The 26,816-nt window shown below is 47.5% G+C and overlaps 1 long non-coding RNA gene across 2 annotated transcripts in view; it reads right to left on the bottom strand.

Annotated features, from left to right (window-relative positions):
* Window positions 1-24,420, bottom strand: part of LOC149352428 (uncharacterized) — a 34,548-nt gene extending 10,128 nt beyond the window's left edge. For both annotated transcript variants that reach the window (XR_016289532.1, XR_016289531.1), the window contains exons 1-2: window positions 24,261-24,420; window positions 94-212 (exon numbers count right to left, since the gene is read on the bottom strand). This is a non-coding gene — a long non-coding RNA (uncharacterized LOC149352428). The remainder of the gene's footprint in view (window positions 1-93; window positions 213-24,260) is intronic.
* Window positions 24,421-26,816: the final 2,396 nt, after the last annotated feature.

The raw sequence follows: 26,816 nt of genomic DNA, 5'->3' as shown, positions 1-26,816 counted from the left end.
GCTGAAGTGAACGAAGATACTCTTTACAGGCGCGGAGCCCAAGATATCTCAAGGTCAGGCACTACAAAAGCGGATCAGAAGGATAGTTCATACCTGCTCACACACAGTCCATCCGTGTAAACTTGGTAGGCGACCATCGTAGACGCTGTTCAGATGTTCCAGAACCACGGATCTTACTTTCGTCAGAGGTAGCGATCGTCTTGTGCGTAAACCTGAGATGTTGAAGCGGCGATGAATGTCATCATAAAATCATGGCAGGTCTGCAGGCCTCCAAACAAGAGCTTCTACAATTGTCTCGCCTTTGGGCGACTCGTACATGTCAGGCTTTGCTTTGTCGACTACGAGCTAGGACCAAAAGTCACTTCTCTGCAGCCCAGCCCTTCACACCCTAAGCACAGTGGTTGGTCACCCACGGGACACAGGTGTCGGCAATATACATTGTGCTTTATTGATCTTGTGTATTTTTGGATGCTCTTTGAGTAACTTATTGAAATTATGTCGAGTAACTTTTCATCTATTACCTTCTACATAGCTTTTGCCTCGTCAAAAATGGTCTTCTCCCTTTTTTTTGCGGCCTACCGTGCGTACCATGAGGCATACTGCTCTGCCAAATCAAGAACTTAAAATGGAGGCAAGAGGCTGTTGAGCTGCATCTACAGCTTTCTTTTTGTATCTTTCAAATTGCTCGGAAATAAATGTCAATCCCGAGAAATTTTTGCGTATAAGTCACGCATACGGATTTATTGTGATATGTAGTCAGCATGATGTGAAATACCGAATGGCATCTGTATGCTTTCCGCAAGTTTTCCTTGAGATTTTCATGTGATGTAGATATGGTTTCCGCATAATACACATGACGTGATACGGTGCCTGTGTACATATACCATGGGTCCATGGACAAGCAGAAACAACTTATCTGCGATTGCAGAGAGGAAGCTCGCTTAGGCATAGTGTCGCCGCTTGCCCAAGAATAGATTCTTAAGAGCGCTATAGAGGGCAGCGCGAAATAAAGCCAATGCTCTGTTTTGTGCCGAAAAAAGGAAATCAATGATGCGCAATCAAACCCGTCTAAAGCATGTGCCATTATCGACTAGTTACGAGGCAATATTATAGAAAGTACTAGCGACACAATCTCAAAAACCTTTGGTGCCTTACCCTTGGCTCTTGCAGATGATTTTAAAACACTTTTTGCTTCTTCAGCACAACCTGCGCAGCCACAAAGAAACTCATGCCACTCTGGTCATTCTGTTCTTGAATTAGCGTTTTTTCCACCCTGCAGTGAGGGGGACATTCATTACACCTTACCAAGTATTAACAGAAAAAGGCACATGGCTTCGATGGTCGGACGACTGAGGTTCTTTTAAAGCATTTTGACGCATTAAAGAAGATTTTGGTCAAAATTTTCAACTATATAATTCCTACAGAAACTGCTCCGGTCGGGCTGAAGAAAGCAAAAGTGATTCGCGTTTTTAAAAGCGGGGAAAGAAGCAAACTCCAAAACTATCACAAAAATTTTGCTCCCAATGATTGCACTTATGTAAGGAAAACATGTATGCTTTGTAATTAGTAATTTCGAAGAAAGTCATGAAACAATGTCGACCAACCAGTTTGGTTACATAGCCGGCCGCGGCACCCAAAAAGCACTTGATGAATTATCTGACATAATGCATATGATCGTAACGAAGCTGTTTGGGCTCTCTTTCTATAGTCGGATACAACTTAAGAAGGCAGCGGCTTTTCCCCGTCAAAGGATCCCCTTCCAGCCAATGGCGTCGGCCGATTCTGATGACCCTGCTAGGGTGACAATTCAGGGAGCGGTGCCACAATGGAGAGAAGGTTCTATCCCCGACTACGGAGGGAGGGGACTATCCCCTTTCATCTGCCACTCCCTGCATTGTCATGCTAGCAGGACAATGAGGATTGATAATCATCTAATAATCATTTAATTGATAATCATTTCTGTGACCGTTCTCAAGTTGCCACAATTAACAATATAGAAAGCTCTGTACTTGCCCTATCTAGCCTTGTTCCACAGGATTCTGTCACCTCTCCTATTTAATATTTGCGTCAATGATTTGGGTGATTGCCTCCTTTATTCACGTGTTCTCCAGTATGCTGATGATGCGGTGCTAGTATCTAGAAACGCTAATTATGACCTGCTCATGTTTTCGCTTTTACACAAATGCCTGATTTTACTATATTATTCACCCAAACAGTTGTACTAAGATACATATGGAAAAAAGAATACTGTTTTGAGTACCAACCAGAATGACTTATACACGCACGCGATCATTTTGTACCACACATCTCCACATCTGTGTGCGATCTCGCACACAGATGTGGTGAACGGGTTAGGGAGTTCCTTTAACAGCAAACAGACTGTCAGATTCCACATTTTCATTGCATACCAGACAACAGATTAGTGTTAGTATTTTTTATATATACAGATAGTTTTCTTTTATGCTTTCTATCATACTTTCTGTGTACTTCCTATGAGTCACACTTGAATGATGTCCTCCGCTGCTGGGCACTGCCCTTCAAGCCCACCTGTGGCTTCGGCAGTCCCGCATATGCATAAAGGATAGGTGATAAATAAAAGCTTATTGTTATTTTCATAAATGCGTTATTTGAATAGGCTCTATATCATCCTCTAATTCTTGCGAAAAAGACATGAAATTTATATTAAATTTTATATCAGCCAAGCAGAAAGCACGCCGATTTATTGCAACTGTGATACGGAGAGTTTCTCCGGCTATGCAGTACAACAGATATCAACGTTATAAAGTTTTGTGTCATTTTATTTATGCGTTCAAAATTATCAAAGCTACATTCAATCCTGAGTAATGAGTATACTGCATTATAGGATTGTCTTTTATTTGGAAAATTTTTTAGTGATCGGTGAATTGAAGGTTGTGTATTCGAGCACCGAGAAACCCTCAAGCCGTCAGCAACACTACTGCTTGTTTTTCCTACGCAGTAGCCCTTACGTAGTACTAGAAGGTAAATTAATTTGTGCTAGAATATTGAAAATAACCAGGCAGCCAGGGCATGTAGTCATCACTGAAAGAACTAACTCCCACGTTCGCGTCGGCAACCAACCTTCGAGACCCCCTCAGTTTCGAAATGGCCTCTTCGAGACTTTATTAGCCGCTAGTAGTCGTTTGTCACAGCCAACGCAATCTTTGTGTCATCAATTCTGTTTCGCCGGCCGCACTTAGTGAGCAGTGCATCGCCATAAAATGTGTCCGAAGCCCCTTCTACTTATTTTTTTTTTTCGCATTTCAGCGATACTGAAGAAAAAGGTACGTACAGAAGAAGAATAAGAAAAGCACTTAAAAAAAAGAGTTGCTTGAGTCGCAACTTATGAGGCTTTCGCGTACTATATAAAGAGCGGTTTCTTTTAGCCCCGCAGGTGAAATATTTGCACTCTGTTATTAGCGCGCACACCTTTTAAGCTTTTTTTATAGTTCAGCTCCTGGCCCTGATACCTATTCTCTTGAGTTGAAAGCAGTTTTTAAAATATGCCGAATATTCTTTGATAGCGAAGTGCTGGCTAAAATATTGTAGAAAGGGAAACAAACGACATTCGGAGAGGCACAAGAGCGAGTGGGCATACATTAGTGGCGTTTGATGAGGGGCAAAACCACTGCTGGCAAGACTCGCTACTTGACACGGACATGCTTACCGCGATACGAAGCGAGCCATAGTATTCTCGTCATAGCAGTCATCGAATTTCGTTGCTTCTTTTTCGTTAATCATGGCTCAACCATTAATTTCCACTGATCGTACGGGGAGGAAAAAATCATTTGTTTTCGTCGCCGAGAAGCGGTGGCTCAGAAATTTTTCTACAAGTCGGGTAGCCTCTTCAGGGCAGCCTTCAGCTTGGCGCACCCCATTTTATCCCGGCGCCTGTGATTAATCGGCCGCCAGAGACCGCCGAACGGTTCCTGGCTGGAACCGTTCAGTGCTTAGGCTCCAGGCAGCCTTTAGCCGCTTGTCTCCTTCGCACGCAAATTACCGGACCTTGTCGACGCCGTTCGACAGCATTTGCTGACGTTGTGCAAATGCAGCAACGGCTTCCACAGCAAGGCTGTGTCTGCTCGAGGACACGGCGATGTGAAAGGGGAGCAGAATGAGAAGTCCGCTGTCGTCACCACGCTCGGCTGGGCGCTGTGCGCTTGACTTTGCGGTAAGACGGCGCAGCTACAGGCGCCGGACAGTCTCAGATGGCGTCTACGGCTGAACCCCCTGCCCTGGCCTGCGTGGGGAACGAAAAACAATACTGCCGCAGATTGCATCTAGTGAAGGCGCCGGTTCCCCTGCTTTCGAGCTGTCAGCAAACGAACCCGATGCTTTCCACAATACCAGCGGACGATCTTGCTTTTCTCCGACCAAGGATTCGCGCTAGCCACTTTGACAGCTGCCGTTTTTCACGCTTTGAGAGAAGCCAGAGCTTAAGAATAGACGTTCTTTCTTTATCACCCGAGGCAATCGCGAGCAAGAGCTAGAACTTCGCAAAGTGGTTCATGTGTGTTCGCTGATTTGTTTCCGCTGCTTTTAGTTTAGGCATTGATGCGTGATGTTTGATGAAAGCACGGCAGTCCGAACCTTCAAAATAACAGTTTGTTCGCTGACTTCAGGAGATTGGTAATATTTCTTGTCGAAGTTCACTGTGAGAAAGAGACGGAGCTTATCTTCCTGCTGAGGGTTGAACGCGCTGGCATCTCTAAAGGCTCAGAATTTCGCTCCTCATTGCACCGGAGAAAAACGCTGGACGGAGACGAAGTTATGCACGTAAAGAACCAGCTCAGAAACACGCATGTAGCCAATATACGCCCGCATGCAAATTATTATTTGCACTTGCTCACTCAGCCTGATCCAGAGCAATGTTCCGTAGCCAGTTGCGCCTCATGGAAGCCTTTCACGACTCAATTGCATGGTTTCTTCAACATTACCAAGAAAATTAAGAATGAAATAAAGAACTGTGACAGCCACAACGGAGGCCGCCCGAAACAAAGTGCACCCCTCAAGCCTTTTTACAAATGTAACGCCGCATGTTTGGTTAAGAGGGCCCCCTAACGGCATGCTGTGTGCTCGTATAGTTTTTAAAATTATATACTTTTTCTAACTTTTAGCCCAGCCATGGTTAGTCATTAAACTTTGTTTGTTGGCAGTGACAGAGCAATTTCTTCAGACTATAAGCGAATGCCTATCTCAAGCCGCAAACATTCGCTTGAACGCGGTTTTTCAGTTAAACTATTTTGGGTACGAGAGCGTACTACGGATATCTTTATTATATCCTAAATGTCAAAATAAGAAGCTGCATGGCGCTGTGTATCGAAGGTGGCGTATTTCCTGGGGTGGTGTGAGTGCCTTAGCTCGCGAACATAGAAACGAATTCAAATGAATCCTAGTTTCAAACCCATCTAAAAAGTGAAGTTAGAAATTTTCGAAATCGTTGATTGCATTCGGTACTGTAGGGCGGCAAGCGAGCAGATGACTCCAGGCGCCAACTCAGTGGCTGTAACACGGAAGTGGTAGACTAGAGACCAAAGACAAGCACAGTTTCCGTGAGCGCGAGCATCCCACAGGTAGCAGAAAGCAAGAATACAGTCGCGCCCATTTAGAACAAACCTGAAGTTCCCGTGGATTGCATTCGTTGTATCCGATGTTCGTAGTAATTGAACTCCTCCTATTACAGCCAAAATTACCAATACCGTGAAAAGTGGCATTAGTTTTGTAAAAACTGCTTCATGCTCGTCTACTTCTTCAAGCCAGAATCTATTGAGGTGCATTGCGTGCTCTCCAGGGCGAGCATGTTCTCCCTCGCAGACCCCTTTGCTGCCAAGTATCTGCTTTAGGGACGGGATGTAACTAATCGTGGTTCAAGCGTACACTGCAGGTGGTGGCAGGCTGGCCATATTAATCAGATTCGTAGTGGAGGCGGTGAGGGCAGGGGGGGGGGGTTATACTTTGGGTACAACGGCTCCGTCAGAGTATGTCTTTGAAATGTCTCCGCACAAACACCCGCCGCTATGGTTCAGTCATTAGAACGCACGAACGTATACATCCGCGCCAACGGCAGGCCAGCTATGCATCAACGACGCGTTGCCACAAACCTGCATGCGCCTGATCACGTCTGGTTTCGACAAAGTCATCTATCATTCCTGGGCACATGCAGCAACAAAAGCAGCGCGGCGCATGTGCGCACAGAATGTATCAGCTGCACTGCCTGCTGTTTGGTGTTGCATGTAAGTACATAGTAGCAGCACAATACATGGAGCCGACTGGGCAGGAAGCGCTTACCATAGAATGGCCAGCCTGGCATTAAACTTCGCATATCGCTCCCGTTACTTGATTCTCAACCACGCGCAGTATCTTCTGCTTCCACTTCGGATGCTTTGACCAGCCGGTGCATAAGCAAGCAATGATTGATCCTGAAGGCGATCGGCGCATGCTTGGCTGGCGGTTACCTACAGTTTCAATGCCACCTTTGTATTTCCTTTTCGGAAGGTGTCGGTGGGTCTGAGAGACGCTCCTTGGTTTCCGCGCTTCCTGGAAGCGCGTGTTTTTCAACTCCGGCGCTGAGTTAGGACGCCTCCTCGTTCGCTATAACCGAGTTATTCGGACACAGTTGTTCGTTGTATCTGAGACGAAGCATATTTTGACGGTTGCACCGCAAACGTTCGTAATAACTGAGCGTTCGATCGTTATATCTGCGGCCGTTACAAGTGGACTTCACTGTATACACCTGCGGCAGAGGCGATATAGAAGAGGAACAAACGGGGAACGCCTACCCACAACTTGTGCGCCAGTAGCAAGTGTTTAACGACGCACACGAGCTAGTGGACATCAACATTGCCTTCGGGCGGAACGTAGTATTATAGCGGGCCTGCGAACTGTGTGTACTGACCGAGAAACGCGGCGTCCCGCTTTAACCCGTTTCTGTAGCCATGGTCCTCACTCGTTTGCAGGGCAGTGGGCGACATAACAGCTTACGCGAACAGCGCTCCGAATAGGTGAAAGACACAACATACACACGAGTCTGTGTCGATTCATCTCGCATCAAAGAACGCATTACCGCTGGTAGCTTGCACGTCTTATCTACACATGTAGCGGGTGTGATTCCCTACTGGACGGCAGGTAGTAGTGTGAGGTCTAACAAAGAAGACCTCACCCGTGCCATTAAAGTATGACGGGTGAGGAGGGAGCCAACTGTAAAATAAAAAATACGACGTAGTCCCGAAAAGGGCTTTACGGAAAATCATATTTTTAAAAGTTTAAAGGGGGGTTGGGTGAGGAGGAGTTAAAGAGGAAATCCAAGGATAGGACCTACCACCAGCACCAACCCGAGCAAAGGGTACGGGCCTGGCCTCGGAGCTTTGACTGAAATATTTTTCGTTCCCTCTTCTCTTCTTCCCGTTTTCTTCTTGCTTAGTTCTTCATTTTGAAGATGATGCATGAGTAGTTGTCTGGGCGAGGTATCAAAGGGTAATTATCGTGATAGCTTCAGAGTTATCACACCCAAGCCCCGCCAATTTCTGAGACGAAATTCCCGGATTGGTCGAAAGAGGTCAGGTTCCCTTGGACGTCATCACAAGCTGCCTACGGTTGCAAGTGGCAACTGGCTCCCGGATTGAGAGGTCACGTGACCTTGTGACCTCATCTGCTTATTTACATGTGTGATCGAAGTGGACGGGTTAAGCGCTGACCAGTGTCTCGGAGCAACCCCGAAACACACAAAAAATAACACATAAACACCAAAGTAGCAACAATGCGGATACCAAATGCTACCGCATTTAACTATTAAAGTGCGTTAAGTGTCCAGCAATTTTTTTCCTTCTTAGAGGTACGTCATGCCGGTAGAAGAAATTCGAATAGTGTGGTGTCCCCTTATTGCTTTTGTGTGTGCGTTACCCCTGCAGTGTCCCGTCCGAACGGCCACTTGCCCCCCCTCTTGTGTGTTACCAGTGCAGTGCTCCGTCCTAACGACCACTTGCCCCTCGTCGCACGCTGTCGCCAGATGCCCCCCATAGTGCACTCCCGCATCCTCCTCCTGTTTTGGGAAGCCACTCCCTCCCGTGGACGCTTCTCCGCTCCCTCCTTTCTTCGGACGGCCAGTTCGGCTCCTGCCTCGGTCGACGCTGGTCGCACTCTCATCAGCTTTAAATAAACAAAGTCTTAAAAGTACCGTGTGTGTCTTTCGCTGCATTGAACACAGCGACCGCACACGACAAATAGTTAAGTTAATGTGCTGAACTTCGATTAGAAGTAGGTTGGTTGTTCTGAAGATACATAGCCTGGTTTGGCCGAGGTAAGGAAGTAGTAGGAGGCCTTGATGAAGTCAGTGATGTTCCGGATGCTATATGGTGATTGCTGTCTTGTGATGTGAATGTAATTTGGCTGGTTAGCCGGATGGAGTAGCGCTTTTGAGGTCCTTATTCTGCCGGCATTACAGTATGGAAAAATAGTGACTAGCTTGGCCAAGAGGTGAGATGTTCGAATTCTGTTCTGACAGTCGGACTCTGCCGATGTGAAAATGCGACACTGAGGAGCTGCGTGGCACAAGGTTGGGGTATTGTACTTCCTACCTATCGATGTTTTCCGATGTGTGTAAGGTTTGTTCTACTCTCCAGCTATGTTTATTGTGTTGAGTATCTAAGCATACCTTGGAAAGCACAACGAACCTTGCATAAATCGAAAAACATCGATGTGGTTGCCAATATTCTACAAGGAAACTCATTTGTGTGCGTTTCTGATTATTATTTACATGAAAATGAAACAAGAGTCTGGTGCCTGATAGTGGTGCCGACTACTGTTTTCTGCAAGAGGAGAAAATCACACCAGAGCCGGCGACGTAATGCACAACAAGGTGCCTCAATTCCCTAGCATCCTTCATTGTCATTAATTGATTTCTCCTCAGAGTTGTAACGGCCCGCCCTGACAGCACCTCCAGCAGCCCTCATTTCGAGAACGCATTACGGAGCAAGCCGGGAGGCCTGCAGCACATGAGGCAAAAGCATCAGTCCCCCCCCCCCCCCCCCCCCCCCGTAAAAAAAAAAGATGGCTTTTCAGGTGCACTGATTTTAGGATTTTTGGTGTATTAACAAAGCAACTTACAAAGTGTCATTGCGGCCTGCGCTCTCGAAACCGAGAAGTTCGTGTCTGACTGACTGTAGGTGACTGACGCACGTCCTTCAGCGTCACCAAACGCACGGATGCACAGTACACAGTACAGATACAGCACACGGGCCTCTAGCATTTCACCTCCATCGAAATACGACCACGGCAACCGGGACCGAACCCACGTCCTTCAGATCAGCAGCCGAGCGCCATAACCACTGTGCCACCGGGGGCTGGGAGGTTCGGTGGAGGGCGCAGGTCATAGTTCGCATAGGACTGCATCAACTTTTCAAGTGTTCCGGCAAATATGTCTACAATGACAACACAGCAGCCTCCACTCGTACAGCTGCGTTCACCTGACCTTAGAAGGAAGTCACCGCTTTACACCCATCATTTACTGAACACGCGCGTAGAGGGGCAAATAACGCATTTACTCGATTCTAACGCGCACCTTTTCTCCGGAAAAACATTTGTTTAAGTGGCATGCGTGTTAGAATTGAGTACGAAAATGAAACTACAGCAGCAACACCCTATTGTCATCGGCATCACAAATATGGCGGCTCGGTAGTTTTAGTGCGTCGATACAGCAAAAGCTTGTTAATTAGACCTCCGCTAATTAGGAAATCCGGGTAATTCGAACAGCCGGCGCGGTGCCGGCCGACGCACAAGTAAGTCCATGGTGTTGGACGTTCGATAAATCGAACGATACATGTTTCGCGCCGGTCAGCTACCCGGAAGGAGGCCGCGTCCAAGTACGACTGGCATGGCAAGCGATCGTCAGAATAGCCGTACTCAAACCTGAATCCCATTCTGCACAGTTGCCCGCGCATCTATGACGTGCGCTCAACAGGAGGCGTGACAAAGAACAGACGGCCTCCGCCTCGGAGAACAGTCCGCCGCTTAGCTTCGGCTTCGCTTTCCCGAGTTTCGCGCCAGCCTTCCGCAACTGAGGCTGATTGATTGGTGAATTCTTTAATAAAAAATGAGGCTAGCACGAAGGCCTCGCTGGTGTCGGCCGCAGATCAGCCGGCCAACCGAACACACCTGCGCGCCGTTTAGGACACTGAATAGCGACGCTGCAGCGCCTTTCTCTCGCTTCCATCCGCGTGGATCTTACATCAGGCCACGCATCAGGCCAAAACTGCGCGCTCGTCAAGTACCGTCCACTCTTCGTGCGGGAAACTTGAAAGTCTGGTGCGTGTTATAATCTAAAACTTTGCACTTTATTTTTTCTGACCGTGGAAAAACGGGTGCACGTTATAATCGATGGCGCGTTACAAACGAGCAAACACCGTTGTTTCTGTTATTAGTTAATCATAATTCGTGCTGTTAACTGCGTCTGTTGACACTCGATCGATTTCGCGCCCCGTCGCTGAGCATGAGAGCATGATCCCGTCGGGCTCCGAGAAATCATCTGTGCTATGCCGTAAAATTACGAGGTCGTAGTCGCGCTTCTGCTGCAGCCGCATGATTCCAACGTAGCGATGTCCCAGCGCTCACCGCGAAACCATAGATGCGAGCCGGGGCCTGTACATTCATTGTGGCTTGTCCTGACAAAGTTCCTTCAGTCTGGGTGCTATAATAGAGACGCGGAAGCTCATAGCCACTTTGCAATTTTCAAATCTTGCAGTCTTAAAATCTTGAAGAAAGGAACCGCGATAAAGCTACATCGAAAAAAAAAAAACTGAAATCGGCATTTGTCATTATCCGCTGTAACTTTTAAACTGAAAATTTTGACCTGAAGTTAGCAATTAAAGATTCGCTTAGTTTATCAGTGCTAATTAGAAAATCTGGAAGATTTTGAAAATTCTGACTTGTTTAGTACAACCGCCCCTTGCACAAGCTGAATCGTCGTATAGCACGCGTCGACAGTTTTTAGTGTTTCGCACTACTTAGCCACACGCCTGTATATCTATATGCAACCAAGGTGGGCTTCGCCCGTGTTAGCATTCAAGCGGACCCAAACAAGGGTACGAAGGAAAACAAGGGGAGTGGGAAATTAACAGCTATCGCGACGACTTCATCGGTCTGACGAACGACTAAATGTCTGGGAGACTTTTTTTTTAGCCAATGAATAAATATTTACATAGCAGCATTGTTTACCATCCCGGGAGTGCACGCAGCAAGCAATGTAAGGCTTGGTAGAGGCAAACGCAATAATACGTGCCGACATCTACCCACGAGGCAAAATGAGACGCCCCCGCAAAACTAGAACACGAGAAAAAAAAAACAAGTTGCCACCGTGACCACTTAGATATTTTTATGCCCCGCATGTCTGGCACTGCACCCAGACAGACACGGGTGCTGTTTTCTGCCCGGACCCGGTGCACACAAGACTCTTTCAGCCTTTCGCTACGCAGGTGAGGCAACTACGCGGACGCTTTGCCTTTTTTGGTTCTGAGTACCTGTTTCTCCGTTTCTCGCTTCACCTGCGTGCTCTTTCTTTTTCAGTTTTTGTTGTTCTTAGTCTCTGCAGAACCTGCGTCCTTGGCACCCTTAGACAGTATAGGTTGCCTTTGTGAGAGGACAGGTACTGGGCTTGTCTCAGGGTTTCTTGTTCTCGATTTCAGAGGAAAATCAACAAAACTGTGGAAGGCTTCACAGCTGGTTCTTATCGCATTTCATGCTGCTCTGCGGAAGATACCACATTCTGCCTTGAGCGTGAATGCCACTTCGAAGAGCAGTTCATCGAACGGAACTGCACAAATGTCGCTGAAGGTAATGCTTTTAGCGTGTGAAAATCATTTTCTTCGTAGCATGCTATGCACCGTAAACGCTTTGTGGTGAGTGCTAGTGTTTGTTTGTTTTTGTTTTTTGGTGCCGGCGCTCACGTTCCCGTGTGGCTGCGACTTGCGTGAAGGTGGCCAAGCCTCCTATTCCCACCTGATGCTTTGAACAGCTTTGCGATTGCTTACACCTTCACTCGTTCGGTCAATGTAAAAAAACATAGGCGGGTTTGCCTGACTTCACTAAGCCCTTTCTCACGGCTCAAGCCACCATAAAGAGATCGGATGCGAATAGCATATAAGACCAGCTCGCTAACCGCGTAAGCGAGCTCCAAACTATCGCGAGTCATTTCATCCATGTTCAAGGTCCCACTCCCTGAAAAAAAAAGTGAAAATGGTATATGATAAAGCGTGAGGAAGGAAGCATGTCGCTGAGACGCGTGCTTGAATCCATGGACACATTTTTTGTTTCATGCACTCTAAGTGCTGGCGAACACTACCACGTCCGTGATTTACTTACTTTGGTTCGCTTCGCGTTTTCTGCGCTTAGCATATCATGTTTTTAAAAATAAGTTCATATTCTATTGATCAATCATTTCCGATTCGCGAGATCCTTGTTCACCTTGTAAATTTCGCTAAGCATGCAGTTTTTCAAAATGCATGGCATACGGTTACGTAATGGTGCAGACATCTCCAAAAGACAACTAGAAACAATGACCGTTATGGCGTTTGAAGGTGTACTCATGGTAGAGCCTTCTAGAACACTGTATTTGTTCCTTCTATACACCCGCCTCTCAGGTGTCCGAGCTCGCTGGTGCACACGCGCCCAAAACCTTCGACGAAAATTTGCTTTTGCTTTTGTCATTCACATCCAAGAGGAGAGTCGGTCCAAGAGGATCAAGGTTGTGAATGCGCCGGTAACGGAGGAAAAGACTACCCAGTGGCAGAGGGCAGTGCGAACTAAATCAGCGTTGCAGCTGCATAGGTCACACAAGATAATCATCACAATGACCAGGCTCTGCGACAATAGCGGCGGAAGCGGACACCCCTTCGAGGCTGACTCAGGCGCACTATGGGCTCTTGTGCATCACCAACGCTTCAGTGTAAGCCCGGGGGTGCAAGCTGCCCTCTGCCGGGCAGATTTCAGTTCGTTCTGCTTGGCGCTCTGTTCGTCGTCTCTCTGTTCCAGGTCATTCTGCCAAAGTTCGCACTATCCATGACGAGAATGCCATACCAACTAGCCCCAAATGTCAGTTTACTGCCGGGCATGCGTAGAGAACGAAGAGTACACCGAGCACCTCGTACTGCGCTGTGCGCAACTGCAGCCGTCTCAACCAGATGGCACCGCTTTACCTGAATCGCTGGAATTCACTACATCGGCGAAGGCCCCAGCAGGAAACCGCGCTGGCGCAGGTGCGGTGTCGACCACAAAGAAAAGGCGACAGCAGGGGTGGAGCGCAATTTGACAAAACACTCTCTTAACACTCGGGTCTTCTAACTGACGTCGCGTCCACCAGTCATACTCTCTCTCTCTCTTCTCGCGCACACTTTCTTTGCCTGTGACTTGCCTTTTCATTTCTTCTTTTGTATACCTCTCGTTTCGTTACACGGCTAGAACGCAAATTTGCACCCACTGGATACAAAGGGCATAGCTCCAATATCACCATCATCATCAGGAAAGCTGGGCATATAAGAACAGTGCAGCGAGTGATGGAAAAGAAAGTGATAGGAGTAACACTTTTGGACAAAAACAAGACTGCGTGGATTAGATGTCAAACGTAGGTTTGACAAATTTTAGCTGAAATTGAAAGGGGAAAATGGACATGAGCAGGACATGTAGTACGCAGACCTGACATCCAGTGCTACATTACACTAAAGAAACAGATATCAAAGAAAATAAGGCGCAATCCAGAGCGGTCATGGGTGAATTACGAGATGTAAAATCTTCTATTCTAATTTTATGGATAATTGGCAGAGACTCTTATCCGGCAGTGGACTGAACTTGCGACAGAAAGGCGAAGGCGACATTAATGATGATAGTGGTTCTGATGATGATGGCGGTACCTACGAGCGCGTCCCTTTGCACGTGGCAGAGCTGAGCAGCGGGGTGGTGGTGGTGGTGATCTCTTTTATTACTCCCAAAAACAGGGGACCAGTCCAAGGACCGGTTGCGCTGGCTTAGAGGAGGTCGGCGGGGATCCCTTGGGATGTCGCGGCCTCCACCGCGCGCTGGATAAGCCGGCGTTGGTCTGCCGGCTCGGAAGTACGCAGGAGAAACTCCCACGTCTCTGGGGTGTTTGGGTTGTTTGTGTTGTAATGTGTACAAGTCCACACCATGTGTATGAGAGTGGCTGGAGTTGAGCAGCGTTTGTGTTTGTCCTCCACGTCCTCCACTTTTACAAGGCTCTTATGATGCCGTCCTCCCGGGAACTTGCTCTTTGTGTTGAATCTCCAGGTCACCTTACATATTTAGCCTGTGTGTTCCTTTGCATGTTATATGTTTAATCTCCTTCATAAGACGTAACGTAGATACCTCTCGCGTGTTAATGGCTGGCGGCGGCTCCCCCGAGCAAAGGGATTCTGGGAACCTGACAGATAGCAACCAAAAGTATAATCCAGCAGAGGACTTCTCCGACTGGAGGGGCAACGAAAAACTGCAGGAGGACCTGAGAGCGTTCCCGAGTTCTTTTTCTTCTCCTAACGAACAGTTAGGTTGTTTCTTGTAATAAACAAAGTTGCGTGAAACGACAGCAGTGTGCTGCCACCGAAGCATTCGGCAGCAATCCAAATGCTTAGGTGACAAACTAAATGCATTCCAGAAGAGGGCAAATACGGGCTGGTTGGTACATGTTTTACGAATTAGAAAAACAGCGCAATCAAAGACGAGACACAAGAAGGACAAAACACCAGCGCTGGTGTTTTGTCCTTGTTACAATACGCTCTTGTAGATGGCGCCAGCTGTAACGGCAACGCACCCTCCGCTTCCTCCGCTGTCGGAGAAGCAGCCAGCCACTCCCGCAGGCGATGCGCCCAGCCGCCGAGCGCACGGGCCCGACGGCCGCCGTCCTCCTCACCCTCTTATATACAAGTGGCAGACGACTCGGATTCCACGGCGTCCCCACTTGAACAGCTACGCAGCAGACCCAGCCATGTATTCCTCCTAATCAGACCTATGTAGCCCAGACTGTAATAAACTTTCAATATACCCCATCTAAAAGAAGTCCTCAGTTAATTGAGTCATCCTAGATTAGACAGGCACGAAACATGGTGTCAGAAGTGTAAAATTACCGCCAACACCTCAACATGGAGAAGATGGAGAAGATTCCACCACCTGCGAAATTCGAAACCATTGGCAACGCAGCGGAACAATGGAGAGCCTTCAAGCAGAGCTTCACGCTGTACCTCAAAGCAAGCAACACAGCGAAAGCACCGTCCGACCGGCAAGTAGCACTTCTTTTGACCGTCGGAGGCTCCACGCTTCTTGACATATATAACACTTTGGACTTCGGGATACCAACAGGAGCAAGACCACACCCAGAATTTGACTACACGCATGTGATAAGCCTTCTCGACGCGCATTTCTTACCGAAGCATAACGAACTGTACTCGCGATACGTCTTCCGCTCACGAATGCAGCAACAGGAAGAGCAGTTCGATGACTTTCTGACCGACCTGAAATTGAAAGCGCGCGACTGCGGGTTCGGGAACGAACGAGACAAATTGATCCGCGACCAGATCGTCTGTGGAATTTACGACGAGAGAGCGCGAGCGGACATTCTAAAGCTCGATGACCCAACCCTCGAGAGAGTTGTCAAAGTGTGTCTTGCTCATGAGGCTACAGAACAGCAAATGAAAGCATTTAAAGAGGGATCAGCTGCAAGCAACAGCGAAGTTCACACTGTGAAAAAGCAGCACCGTCGCAACTATGCCAGTAAAAGTCTAAAAGAAGAAAGGAAACCTCCGTTGATGGCGAATCTTCCGAAATGCAAGTACTGCGGAAGGGGCCACGAACACAAAAGAACAGCCTGCCCAGCTTGGAAACAAGTGTGCGTTAAGTGCAGAAAGCGAAACCACTTCGCAGCAGTGTGCAAAGGCAGCAGGGCAGTAGCTAGTCTGGAGGTCGATAGCGACGAAGGGGACATTTTGGCAGTTAAGAGCGAAAAGCCCAGCTCAGTCTACACGCTCTTGGAAGTGAACGGAAACAAAGTAAAGTTTCAAGTAGACAGTGGAGCGGCAGTTGATGTGATTACAGCCAAATACGTCCAGCCACAGCAGCTGAGAGCGAGCGCAACGACACTGCGGACATGGAACGGAAGCAAAGTTTACTCCAAAGGCAAAGCCCAGCTTGAGGTCACTGCCAAAAATGGAAAGAAGCATGTCCTGGAATTCGTAGTTGTTGCTGATGAGCTCACACCTCTCATTGGAAGGAAGACAGCAGAAACGATGGGTCTCATAACAATCGATTATGATCTGGTAGCTACAGTTAACGCTCCAGAGGAAGACTTCACAAAGCGCATAGTGGAAAAATTCCCAGACATCTTTGGAGAAGCACTAGGGACGCTGCCGGGAACAGTACATCTGGTAACAAAACAGGATGCAGTCCCGAAAGCGATAACAAGCTGCAGAGTGCCTGTCAGCATAAAACCACAGCTTGAAGAAACCTTGCAAAGCATGGAGAGAAGAGGAGTAATCAAAAGTGTCACCGAGCTAACCGAGTGGGTGAGCCGAATGGTCGTGGCGATGAAGAAAAATGGCGACTTGAGATTGTGCATTGACCCACAAGCGCTAAATGAAGCGTTAGAGCGAGAGCGCCACACATTGCCCATTCTCGACGACGTCTTGCCAGAGCTTGCAAAAGCCAAGATCTTTTCAAAACTAGACCTACGAGAAGGGTACTGGCAATGCTGCCTCGATGAAGAGTCAAGTCTAAAGACCACGTTTCAAACGCCCAACGGCCGATATCGATGGCTGCGCCTACCATTTGGGTTAGCGGTCAGCAGTGAAATATTTCAGAAGAGACTGCAAATGGCACTTGAAGGACTAAACGGAGTTCTGTGCATAGCAGACGGCATCCTCGTCTATGGAGTTGGTGAAACGGAAAAGGATGCTCTTAAAGATCACGACAGAAAGCTCGAAAACCTAATGCAGAGATGCAGACAGACTGGAATACGTCTGAACAAGAACAAGACGCAACTTCGCATGAGCACAACAGTCTTCATGAGACACGTGCTGACAAAAGAAGGACTGAAAGTGGATCCAGAGAAAACAAAGGCAATTCAAGAAATGCCTCGACCAACTGATGTCCAAGGCGTACAGCGGTTTTGCGGAATGATCAATTACCTGTCCAGATTCCTGCCCGGAATTTCACGAGTGTTGGAACCACTGAGGAAGCTCACAGTGAAAGACACACCGTGGCACTGGGGAGAAAAACAAGAACAAGCGTTCCAGAAGGCAAAAGATGCAGTGACAAGAGCTCCTATTCTAGCATACTTCGACACGCGAAAGCCAGTTGAAATCCAATGTGATGCCAGCGACCTCGGACTTGGAGCGGCTCTCATCCAAGAAGGAAAACCTGTATCTTTCGCCAGCAGAGCACTAACACCGACAGAAAGTCGCTATGCCCAGATCGAGAAGGAGATGCTAGCAATCGTATTTGCATTGCAGAAATTCCATCAGTACACCTTCGGAACAGCTACAACGATCATCAGTGATCACAAACCTCTTCAGTCCATCATGAAAAAAAGACTCGATCAAGTGCCAAGACGACTGCAAGGTATGATACTGCAAACGCAAAGGTATAACATCAACATCGAGCACAGACCAGGGAAAGAACTACTTCTAGCTGACACAATGTCGAGGGCATTCCTTCCCAACCGCGACAGTGAAAGTGAACTAGAAAGCATCAACGTTGTGAACTACCTGCCAGTGCGCAAGGAAACCTTGGAAAAAATTCGCAAAGCGACGGAGAAAGATGACTTCCTGCAAAAGCTAAAGTCAACCATATTGTCAGGATGGCCACAAGAAAAGCACCAAGTGCCGCGAGACATGCGCGTCTACTACCCATTCAGAGATGAACTCACAGTGGAGGAGGACCTCATCTACAAGGGATTACGACTGCTCATCCCATTGTCTCTGCGCCGTGAGATCAAAGAGAAACTTCACGCATCGCACATGGGAATTGAGAGCTGTCTTCGGCGTGCACGCGAGTGTGTATTCTGGCCCAGGATGAACACAGAACTGAAGGATTACATCGCAAGGTGCGAAGTGTGTCAGAAGCATGCGCATTCCCAACAACGAGAGACACTCATCCCTCATCCGGAACCGAGTTATCCGTGGGAAAGAGTCGGATGCGACATCTTCGAGTATAAGGGGAAAAACTTTCTCGTTACAGTCGACTATCTCAGCAACTTTTGGGAAGTAGATCAGCTGAAGACGACAACTTCAACCCAAGTGATCCTAAAGCTCACTTTGCTAGATACGGGATTCCAAGAATTCTGGTGAGCGACAACGGACCCCAGTTTGCGAGCGAGGAGTTCGAGAGGTTTGCTAAAAGCTGGAACTTCGAACACAAAACGTCAAGTCCAGGTTATCCACGTTCGAATGGAATGGCCTAATCAGCGGTAAAAACGGCAAAAATGCTATTGAAAAAAGCGGAAGAAAGCAAGTCAGAACCGCAATTGGCATTCCTAGATTTTCGAAATACACCCCTGCAAGGATTAAACGCAAGCCCGGCACAACTGCTCATGGGTCGCCGCACCAGAACGACACTGCCGACCACAGCAAAGCTGCTTGAACCCGAAACGATAAACGTGACCGGCAAGAGGCAGGCAAGAAGACAACGAACAATCTTTTATCATGACAAACATGCCAAGGACCTGCCAACACTGAAAGAAGGACAAGGTGTGACTGTCCGACCGATTAGAAGCGGACCATGGTCTAAAGGAACCGTGACAAAAAGAGTTGATGACAGATCGTATGAAGTCAACGTGGGAGACAGCGTTCTGAGAAGGAACCGCGTGTTTATAAGAAGCCCACCAAAGAGTGCAACCAGCAACAAGGAACAAGAACAGAGAGAGCTTGAGTCCGAAGAAGGAAATGCTGAAACGGGAGACAACCAAACCAATGACACTGAACAGCAAGAAACCCAGCAGCGCCCTGATGTGACTCGCACGCCGGCACGACCTCAAAGAACAAGAATGCTCCCAAAGCGACTTCACGATTACCTGGTTGGATGACGGCAAGCTACAAAAAAGGGAGGATGTTACAAGACGCTCTTGTAGATGGCGCCAGCTGTACCGGCAACGCACCCTCCGCTTCCTCCGCTGTCGGAGAAGCAGCCAGCCACTCCCGCAGGCGATGCGCCCAGCCGCCGAGCGCACGGGCCCGACGGCCGCCGTCCTCCTCACCCTCTTATATACAAGTGGCAGACGACTCGGATTCCACGGCGTCCCCACTTGAACAGCTACGCAGCAGACCCAGCCATGTATTCCTCCTAATCCGACCTATGTAGCCCAGACTGTAATAAACTTTCAATATACCCCATCTAAAAGAAGTCCTCAGTTAATTGAGTCATCCTAGATTAGACAGGCACGAAACAGTCCTTCTTGTGTCTCGTCTTTGATTGCGCTGTTTTTCCAATTCGTAAAACTAAATGCGTTTGTTGCAACCAAGCTCCTGCTTGACAAAGCGGCCAGTTGTTTCACTTTAGTAGCAAGCATGACATGTATATCCACTATTTTTAATTTCGCAGTACATCACCGTGTGAAGTCGTTAAATAAAAAACGTTGCTGGACTAGATGGTTAGCAGCACAGGTCACCCAGTTTTTGTACAGTGCCTATGCTGCACGTTGTCTCGCTTCGTGACTCATTCTTTCGCGCTTTTAATTTGTTGTTTGTTTGTCTGTTTGTGTACATGTGCTTGTGTGTGTGTTTGTGTTGTGTGGTTGTGCGTGTGTGTGTTGTGTAGTTGTTTGTGTGCTTGTGTTTTTGTAATTGTGCGTTCGTTTGTGTTTTTGTATTTGTTTATTTGTGTCTATGTGTGCGCGTGTGTTTGTGCGTTTGTTTGTGTTTGTTTCTTTGTGTCTTTGTGTGTGTGCGTGTGTTTGTGCGTTTGTTTGTGTTTGTGTATTTGTTTCTTTGTGTATTTGTGTGTGTTTGTGTATTTGTTTCTTTGTGTCTTTGTGTGCGAGTGTTTGTTTGTTTGTTGGCTTGCTTGCTTGCTTGCTTGTTTGTTTGTTTGTTTGTTTGTTTGTTTGTTTGTTTGTTTGTTTGTTTGTTTGTTTGTTAGCAATACCTCAGCAAAGATGTAACTCGTGGGGAGGGCACTACAATGTGCATAACTACAGAAATATGAGTGGTGCAGAGCAGTTGCGTACTGTACGCAGAGCAATGCGTACAGTGCTAATTGCTCAAAACAATCCTAGAATACTTTCAATAGAGCTTATTCATGTGACGCTAATTCCGCAGCGCGCCTATACTGGCAACCATGATGCGCAACAGGATGGCGGTCGCATCGCGTCGTGGCCACATGAGCGAGACAATCCTAGGTTGGTTCGATTCGCCTGCACTACGTGAACTGGTTCTCGCGGTGCTGCACTTCGCCATTCGTTTCATCGGTGCAACATGTAGCCCTTTGCGCGAGGCCATTCGTTTCAGAAAGGTGCAGACGTCGTGCAGATCTAGTTCAGGAAAAGTTCGGGAAATTTGTACACCTCCTCAGTGATCGGTGCCGAAATCGCGCAGATCGTGCAGCTGCAGCCGCCATGGAAGCAGACGATGGCTTGCGCGATGAAGGCTTGCGCGTCGCGACAAACGGTGAGAGACTCAAGTTATTCTACTCGTCGACAATAACGGTGCACCACTCAGGCCCGACTCGTACTGGACGTCACCGGGGCCTTTACAGGGCGACGAAGGGGGGGGGGGGGGGGGGGGGGGGAGATGGTGGCCCTCGCCGGCATCTTGCAGCTCTCGACGGACTCGTCCCGATGTCTTTACTTTAGATCAATAATGTTACAATACTCACCACCTGATATGTTAACTACAAAGAAAACAAGCGCATGCAGCATGATGCGCATTTTTGTAGAAACCGCGTAGCATGTAACTCGGCGCGCACGCACTTCAGTAGTGTGCACTAAAAGAACACGTGCGTTTCGCGGCCGCTGCCGCGATATTGCAACGAGGCTGGCTCATAGCAACACTTCACTGCAATGGGCTGTTAGAAAATTTTTACCGTGGTTCGGGATGTAGGTGTCCGTTGAGGTGACCAGTACACAGCTGGCTGCAATTTGTGGGTGACGCCAAGGCTAGCAGCCTGCCAGACTCGCACTCGGCCACTCGTTTCTGAAGCATCCAGTGCCAAGCTGCACTTGAACTGCCGGAACTGGCACTGCACTCACGCGACACCGCCGCAGATATAGAACTAGTGCAGCAAGTGCAAGCGAATCGAACAAACCTCTGTTGTCCGGCGCATCCGATAAGACTCCCACCCCCTGCGGACTTGCGAGCGTCCCTCGAAACGCCTATTAGAGAAGCGGGGTGCGCTGTCCCCTCCCCACCACCTCCCTTTGTGCAGCGTCTTTTGTGCCGGCGAGCACCCCTTAGTTGGAGCTTTTAGTTTAGAACCTACTATGGTGGTTGAGGAAGAGGGGGGGGGGGGGGGGGGGTACAGGGTTGCCACATAGGAGCTAGCGTTATGTAGGAACTCCAGCAGAAGCCTACTGCCGCCCGCCAAATGTGATAGTGAAAAGGGTCTGTACACAGATTGCACGTTAGAAGGGTTGTCATAGCAAAATGCTCTTAGGAAGAAATTAACAGATACTGTGTGAAGCGTACTACACGATAGGAGGTAGGTGTTGGGGGGAGGGGGGGGGGGGTGGTTGATGGTGTCTATTGTTATCGGCTCTTTTCGGTGCGTGTGAGCTCTTGGCATTTATTACGGTTAGTCTCAGTAGTAATGTGTAATGCCAGATTATGCTCGAAGGTCTGAGTAACTACAGTAATGCGTAGTGGTTTTTTTATTCCCAATGAAAGTGTATGCTACAGATAGTAGGCGAAAATTGTTCAAAGAAATAAAAAAAAAAGGTTTTTGGTGCTTTGGAAGTTCAAATATTATGTCGAATGAAGGAAGTCGGCCTGCTCTCAAACATTTAACAGCCGGTACCCATAAACAAATATCTCCATACAGCATTCGCATAAATGGAAAAGGCTTTCCTTGGCATCTTCTCGCCCACTCGTCAAGTCCCACGGATCGACCAATAGCTATTATTCTATCTGTTATTTTACTAAGCAAAATGATATTTAGCTTTTAATTGCTCGTTCCTCTGTGGCCCACCTTCCCTATACTTAATCTCACATTTCGTTGCCATATCAGGAGTGAAGTTCTGTTGGCTGTTAGCTCGCTAGAATGGTGCGTGGTCGCTACCACACAGTTCGGCGCTCGTATTTGCCGAAGTGATGGACGCGAGTCACTGAGTTAATTCCCAACCAAATTTCTCATGCTGTCAGATCTGAATACAAGAACAAGAGAACGCAAACAGGAAAATAAATGAAAGGCGGCGTTTCAGGTAGTCGAAAAGCGTCAAACGTGTAGTCGGGCCCCTTCTTCGGTCTTTCGATCTTCATGTGGCAAAAAACAGGAAACATTGTGTCGCTTGTGACTGAGCAGTGCTATTCGGCAAACAAGTAGCCGAGTTTCATTGATCGCCACCTGCGCCCACCTTTGGGGCGCATGCACAGGCGTGGGGAAACCACCCTACGGTTCGCCACACGGGCGAAGGCACAAGGATTAGAGGAAAAGCGCCCACTGACTACCATCACAAACACGCCGACGGGACGTTGCGCTGAGAACGGTGCAGATGTATCGTGCTTCGAGGAAGAATGAAAGGAAATCAATACGAAACGCGTGCTCCTGGCGGTCAGCTAACAGCTGTGAGGAAGAGCCATTTCGTCCGCACGAAAAACTGCCTGGTTGAAAAATAGTCCTTCCCCGCATACGCCACGACGAGTCAATCCGGCTGCCGGTTGAACAGACGCCACCTTCGAAAGGAAATCCTCGTTCGTCGCTCCAGACAGGTTCGCGGGCGTGCCCATCAATTATGGGCAAGAAAAGTGATTTTGCCCGGAAGAAATAGCAAAAGACGTATTTAGGAAAATAATTCTCACGTCTTTGGACACCATGTACGAACGGAAAAAAAGGCTGAAAAAATGGCTATTGCTCGCACCACAGATGAAAAGTAAACCAACTCTCGTGGGACCGGCAATATGCAGGCATAATTTTTCCTTTACATGGGAAGCGGTGCCAAGGCTGTCCTGCACCTGCGACGAAATTCCCTGACAAACGACCCCAAATCGCGACGCGCTGATAGACCGGCCTTTTCGCTTACGGTATTTGAACCTCAACACTTTTTTAAAGAATATTAGGAAAGCCTTCCAGCAACTGCTGCCGCCATGCCCAACAATTCTCGACAAAGGCATTTTTGAATGGGAAGAGTTTAGGAGCGCAATCTTTTCGTATATCGTAGGATTTCATTATAACAATCAATATATATTCGCAGATCTCCCGTCCACAGGCTCGCATTTTATTGCTATTAACGTTTTTACGATAGTGAAAAGCGTACCCCATTGGTTTTTTATGGCAGTCTTAACTGCTCCATGCGAGCGGCGGAAAAACTTTAAACGAAATATTTTGGTACACATCGGAAGAATGGATCATTACCTTGAACACTTTCATAACAGTACCTTAAAATTTTCCAATATTCAGAATTTTTTTCTAAAAATGTTGGACATGTGTGAATTGGTGGTAGCTTGGGGTCGCAAAATACCGCCATAGATTCAGCGACAACGGCAGCTAGTCTGAGCTAGATAACTATAAATGTAACGCATGTTTCGCATAATCAGAATTTTAGTAGGAATGAATTAGAGGGGATACGGATACTGTAGGAATAAGGTGGCCGCAGCTGGCAAAGGACAGGGTTAATTGGATAGAAATGGGAGAGGCTTTTGCCCTGCACTGGGCGTAGTCAGGGTGATGATGATATTGGAGATGAATTAGACTACCGCATCATTCCGGCTGCGGCGGAGAGAAAGATGCATCGGAAAGATGCACATTTTGCTTTGCATTGCCAGAACAGCCCAATTAAAGTTTGCCTAATTCAGTGCCCAGTGAAAGCAAACACAGTTAAAACAAGTATGATTTGTACATAAAATTTTCCAAATTAGTGGTTAACATGACATCGGCACTCCGTTCTTCCTAACAGCAAGGCAATATGTTTGCGTACGTCGCGTTGCTCGGATCATTACAGGAGCAAACTGATCACAAATCTATCATCCAAAGTATTGCAAACCACCACAACACCACTCAAAGCTAGCTTTCGTTCCTTCTGGGAAAGAAAGCAAGCACCAAGCTTTTCTGACCTGTGCTCTTCGTCCTCAGTCTGACGCACTGTGCCTTTTTTTATCGTTCTTTCGCTTTCGGCCGACGTTCCTTCGCAGTCAAGAAAAATAAAATCGTGGAAAGATAGAAGTTCCATGAAGGACGCCGGTGTAGTGCGCACATTCTGGATCCGCGGGCACCGCAGTGTCCGCTGCAAGAAGTAATGAAAAAGAACGGTTAATTTGCCAGGCACTGCGCCTTGAGCGCTTCCGTTCACCGCTCGCTCCTGCACAAGAATGCAAAAGCGGCAGCACTGCTCGACAACAGTTGTATTTTGCTAAGCCCAGCTGAAAAGCTCCGCTTACACTGAAACATTTTCCAAGATTTGGGGGATTATGGCCGGCTTAATGCGTAAGGTACTTACGCTTTAGTCGATGATGGTAGGGCAATTGTTGGGGATTAAGACACGAAAAAAATTGGACGAAGGATGTGCTTTCTCTTTCTTACTTAATCTCTTACGCCGAATACAACTAAAATACCTTGTTAATATGGAAAAAGAGGTGTTACGGGCAAAGTCTCCGTTCAAAGAGTAGTGAAAATTTTGATATAAGGTGATCTGAAGAGCAAAAAATTTGGCTCCGACCTGCATATACTTAACAGGCTTCGTCATCGTGTGCATTAGAACGTTCACGTAGAAAGGACTTGGAGGGCAGGCTAAAAACTTGCACAATAAAAGTCGCCGCTTTTCTTCTCATTATTTCTCGCTAATTTTAGAGCATGCATTACACAAAAATGGAGAATGTAAAGACGCTGTCTGAAAAAAATATTAGCAATATTGTTGTTATAATGCCTTTGTTGGTCACCTCTCATCAGACATTTTTCCAGCTCATTACGTTCCTTACGAAGGCGCCCGGATCCTAAACAATAAAAGAAAAAGAATAAAAATTTGTACTTCAGGATGCGCAAAAATTTTTCATACATGCGTTCCTGACCAAATGAGAAGAAAAACTGACGCTCAACGCAGGCCACGCAAGAGCTGCAGAGAAACGGTACTGCGCCCTTCAAGGGGTTTAGGGTGATAGGTTAAGTGAACCCTCCCCAACCTGCAGGCCTCACTGTTTCTTTATTTTCGCAATGTAAAGGAGTCCTCACCGATGGGCGGTGTGTTCTATTTTTATCAGCATTTTGTGCTTTGCTCCCAGCGCAACCCAAAAGCATAGTTTGAGCAAACAGGTGGCACAAAAAGATTAACTAGCCTTAATTTTTCCTACTATTTGGACTTTGTCCATGTTTCTTTAGCTCAGGTTTTTTTTTTCTTTCTTTCTTCATGAGAAAGCCAGAAACAGCTAGCCGAAGCTGCTTTCCCAGTCAGTTCCGTACCGTGCTGGTATTTTTTTCAACATGTTACCTCTACATTTTTTCTGTAATAGGTGTCAATAGTACAAGGTGCTAGTGAGCCCTTAGAACTGATGTAAAGCGGTAAAAGTCTTTTTTTGCCTCACACAGTCACACGCCTCACGAATCTTTGGCGACGTTACTGATAGCCGAAGTTGACGATGTGTTGTCCCGCGGATATTTTCTGAACCGTTTCGCGCCTAGTGTCACGAATTTACTACGTACCAAATCTGCGCCGCACACTCAGTTACAGTTGAGTCTTGGCGCTAAATCTGGGTGGTGCCTGTGGGCGCCCAGCGGGCAGCGCATTCTGATAAAGATGCGTGGCTTCAATGTAAGGAATATCTGTAAAACAAAAGAGAAGAAGCATGTACGATTCGTAGCCAACGCTCGATGGCTCGTTCCTCATTCTGCAGGAACAGCGGCCGAAAGAACGGAGCAAAATTGGCGGCATAAAAGTTGCCTTGTTGTGCGCTTCTCTACATTGCCTATGTCGTTACCACAGGCTCGGAACACACGTTTTTTTGGCAAACACCTTGCAGATTTCTGGCTTAATTCTCGGCTATGAGCATTCGTGCCATTTACTCCCATGTTTCCGGAACATATATTGAAACTCCTTGTACTGCACCATTTATCCCTTTGTCCAGCACGTGGTTCACCTGGAAATAACGTACAAGCTGCTGTGCGAGCAAACGCAGTCGTTACACGTGGTCAGAATAATATTGTGAGGACGGAGAGGACAGTGAGAACAATAAACAACCGCGAGATTTTCGTCAAGAATACCCGACCCTTTGGAAATCTCAGAAAGTCAGGTTTCCCGCACAGCAAAAAACTGCTTTGCGTGGCCGGCCGTTACACAGAAGTTGGGTGCAGCGCTGGAGACTTCGATCACAAGCCTTAGGCTCTGCACGCACCTAACGAAGAGTGTCTGGCCAGAGCTGCGCATCATCCAACCGTCGCGACTGCAAAAACGCGGCAGAAGTGCTCATAAAGGATGCGCGGGATTAATTTGGTTCCACTAGTTTTCAGCACTGCACGGAAATTCCTATAACCACAGGCAGCGCTGTCATGGTCAAGGGATCATCGCTGTAGAGAGAAGCTGACCTTCAAAGTTTTGCCAAGTGTCCATAGCGTGCGACAGTTGAGCAATATGGACTAAATGCCCAGCGTTGCAATATTTGTAGGCATACCGATTTCCAAAA

Source organism: Amblyomma mixtum, chromosome 3 (assembly GCF_055824585.1).
Source record: "Amblyomma mixtum isolate Tamu chromosome 3, ASM5582458v1, whole genome shotgun sequence".
Taxonomy (NCBI): domain Eukaryota; kingdom Metazoa; phylum Arthropoda; class Arachnida; order Ixodida; family Ixodidae; genus Amblyomma; species Amblyomma mixtum.
This window is presented reverse-complemented; position numbering and strand designations above follow the sequence as displayed.